Raw genomic sequence first — 4,361 nt, 5'->3', positions numbered from 1 at the left:
CCAATTGGGAGTGTTTCTGTAAGCTTTGCCTTTTTTTTTTTCAAGCAGCTTCTATCTTGTCAAATCCAGCTCTTTTAAAGGATTTTATTTACCCCTTTCACTTAATCTTACAAATTTGCTCATGCTTAGGTGTTAGAGATTTTAACTGTTATTGTTCTCTAGAATATACTCATTTTAAAAGATCTTTGGAAAAAAATTGAATAAGAAAAGAAAGTGAATGGTGAAAATTCAAAAATCAGTGGAGGAAATATTTTGTTAATAAGGAACTTTCACCGATACTTTTCAAATTATATCTGTATGTCGATCAATATATCTATCTGTCTGTCTGTCTCTGCCTGCCTGCCTATATATCTCTGCCTATATAATACACCAGTCTTAGGACCGACAACTTTGTTTCAAAAACTCACCTCTGATTTTATTATATCAGGACGAAAATGGCCCAATAATCATCTGACCCACCATTTCTCCAGTTTTGTACATTTTCGGGGGTTGTACTACACACACATACACACATGTACACACACATATACACATGTACATATACATATATACCCACATATATGTTGGAGATCCAAATACAAAGAATAAAACAATATCTATTTGCAATGAGCTTACATTATAATGTGGAAGACAGCAAATACATATATAAATGTATATAGCATTAATATAAAGTGAATAAATACAAATATATACAATGTAGTTCAGTGATGGAAGACACTATCAACTAGGAGTATTAAAGAAAGTTTTATGTAGAAGATGGTGCCTACACTGCATCTTAAAGTAGTAGAACAAACTATATGGTTTGAAATCCTGAGATATGCTTGAAATAAAGCAGCAAAGTATTTAAGAGTAATGTTGTGGGAAGCCTTCACTACAGATAAGACTGTGTTCTCAAAGGGTCTTCCTGAGGACTCCTCATTCTTGCAGGTTCTGCTAAGTTGGGCAAACTTCCATTCTGGGTCTGCAATTAATCTCTAAATTGGGGGAGAGTTGGTTCACAACCACCAGCACCAAGTAAAGAATTTCGTTGGATACAGTAGTTCACAGAATCCTCTTACTAAGGCACAGTGGCATTGATATATGCATTGGTGGAAGGATATAGATGAAGTCAAATGTCATTGATATATTGAAGTAAAAAGTGAGAAAAGCATTGAACTAAGAGTCAGAAAATAAAGGTTCCAATCCTGCTTCTGTTGTTAAGTAACTTTGGTAATTCTCATCAATTTTTTCATCTGTAAGGTGAGGAAGTTGCATTTAATCGCTCTAGGTTCCCCTCTAGCTACAGTATTCTATGAATCTAAAAGTTTTGCTTCAAGTTTGAAGGAAAGAAGGAGGGCAGTCTGCCAATCCTAGGGTCTATGTTGACTGCTTCAATGAAGAGCTGGCCTTGTCCTTACCAACCTCAAGACACATCATGTGTCCAGATTGTCATAATATTTATCCACAACATCTGCTGTGGCACAGAGAATGAGGTATGTGCTCTAATTTAAATTAGATCCATGACTTGGTTTATTTGAATTATAATACAGGAAGAAAATGTTTCTTTCCTTTTTTTAAGGAAAGAAGGGAAATTACATCTGGTTAGATGGGGAGAGATGTGGTCACTTTTCAAAAAACACTAAAAGTCTCATGAATTCATGGTTTTTCAAGTGTCAGAGTAGAAAGCAGCATGCAGAAACAGAGTTGGAATACTGCATAGAATTAAAGTCAACAGCACTCTGGCTTGTCAAGTGTCTCCTACTGGAATGTAAATTAACCTTACCAACTTGGGAGAAATAATCTAGTGGAGAATACTAATAATAAAATATGAATTTAATAGTTTTAAACTTGAAAATATACTGCCAGTCTCTTATCAAATAGAATATATCTCAAAGATAAATACCTTAGCATTGAGAACTAGTAAAAGAACTATAATTTTAGAAATTGATAAATGAAGAAAGGAGACTGTGACAAGAAAGGCCTTTTCTTCTCAGCTCCATCTTGCTCTCTCTATATGGACATAGGCAAGTCATTAAACTGCTTTGAACTTGGTATAGTGAGCCCTGGTTCTTGAGTTTGAGGCCTTGGACTTAAAAGGAATGGATTTAGGAAACATGAGTTTTTCTCTTTGCTTTGAAACAATTGTTAGCTGTGTAAACTGGGAACGTCATGTTACCTATTTGAGTTTCTGCATTCTCATCAATGAAATGGGCTTAACAATATACACACTGTGAGGTAAGTTATGCCTTACAGGCATGTTGTGAGGAAAGTAGAAGGGCTATGTAAGAGTGAGGAGATATGTCTTTTAAATCTGGGGCAAGCATAACCAATTTGAATTATGAATGCTATTAATACTTAGTTACCTATTACTGGTTTGGTGCAACTTTGGGTTTTCATTCTACTGGGCCGCAGTGTTGTCTCACACCTCACTTTATTGGTCCTTCATACTTATAGTTTCCATTCCTTTCTTAAGTGAATCTTCTTCTCCAGGTTCATGGTTAAATTTTTTAAAATTTTATTTTACTTATTTTGTGCTTTTTTCCTCTTTGTTTTCAAGTTGCTCAAGAATGTTATCAAATTCTTCCTTGAATCTGGCTTATAGGTTTGAATCTATATATCTCTCCTGATATATGTATATGTGTGTATGTGTGTATATACACATACATATAGCTGCTTTCAAAAAATGTGGAGCTTATTCTCAAGTTTTCAATCAATCTCTTCATACACACAAATCCCACTTTGAGCAGATTTCCTTATATACACGTAGATGGATGATCTTTTTGAAATTTGAAACCATGAAATAAAAAACACCTTTTTTGGTATTTTATTTATTCATCTGTTAGTTTTCAACATTCATTTCCACAAGATTTTGAGTTACAAATTTTCTCCCCATCTTTTCCCTACCCCCCACCCCAAGATAGCAAGCATATTGAATACCCCTTCCCGGGGCGGCTAGGTGGTGCAATGAATACAGCACCGGCTCTGGAGTCAGGAGGACCTGAGCTCAAATCCAGTCTCAGACACTTAATACACACACACACACACACACACACACACACACACACACACGTTGTGTGACCTTGGGCAAGTCACTTAACCCCAACTGCCCCTCCAAAAAACAAACAAAAAAAAACAAAACAAAAATAGAATACCCCTTCCCCCAATCTTCTCTCTCTCTTATATCTTCCCTTATCCCCTCCCTACTTTCTTGTAGGGCAAGAAGGATTTCTATACCCCATTGCCTGTGTATCTTATTTCCTGGTTGCATGTAAATAATAATAATAATAATAATAATATATTTTTTAAACATTTGATTTTAAAACTTTGAATTGCAGATTCCTTCCCTTCCTCCCTCATCACCCACCCTTACTGGGAAGATAAGCAATTCAATATAGGTTGTACATGTGTAGCTATACAAAACATTTCCATAGTGGATATATTGTGAAAGATTGACTATATTTCCCTCCATCCTATCCCGCCCCCCACTTGTTCTGTTTTCTACTTTGGCCCTGTCCCTTTTCAAAAGTGTGTGCTTCTAACTACCACCCCATCCTGCCCTCCCCTCCATCATCCCTCCTCTTATGCCCTTCTCCCCTACTCTCCTGTATGGTGATATACCCTATTTAGTGTGTATGTCATTCTCTCCCTAAGCCAAATTCAATGAGAGTAAGGTTAACTCATTCCCTTTTGCCTTCCTGTACTTCCCCTCCATTGTAACAGTTTTCCCTTGCCTCTTTTATATGAGATAATTTACCCCATTCTGAATCTCCCCATCTCCTGTCATTATATTCCTCTCTCACCTCTCAATTTCACCTTTTAATTATCATCCCTTCTTATTCAATTGGTCCTGTGCCCTCTGTCTATGTATACCTGTACACATATATACACACAGTCACATATGTATTCATACACCCATATACCCTCCTATATAGAAATATATATGTATGTATATACGTATATACATACATATACATTTATATTTCCTTCAACTGTTCTCATACTGAGAAAAGTTTCATAGGTTACAATGATCATTTTTCCATGTAGGAATGTAAATAGTTCAACTTTGATAAGTTCCTTATGATATCTTTTCTCTGTTTATCTTCTCATACTTTTCTTGCTTCTTGGATTTGAAAGTCAAATTTTCTGTTCATCTCTGGTTTTTCCATCAAGAATGCTTGAAAGTTCTCTATTTCATTGAATGACCATATTTTCCCCTGAAACATGATACTCAGTTTTGCTGGGTAGGTGATTCTTGGTTTTAATCCCAGCTCCTTTGACCTCTGGAATATCATATCCCAAGCCCTTTGATCCCTCAGTGTAGAAGCTGCCAGATTCTGTGTTATCCTGATTGTGTTTCCACAATATTCAAATTGTTTCTTCAT

The sequence above is a fragment of the Petaurus breviceps genome, unplaced genomic scaffold (assembly GCF_028583685.1).
Source record: "Petaurus breviceps papuanus isolate PSGF00001 unplaced genomic scaffold, PetGlider_PUasm1.0 47, whole genome shotgun sequence".
Classification (NCBI taxonomy): Eukaryota; Metazoa; Chordata; class Mammalia; order Diprotodontia; family Petauridae; genus Petaurus; species Petaurus breviceps.
Note: the sequence above shows the minus strand (reverse complement) of the source record.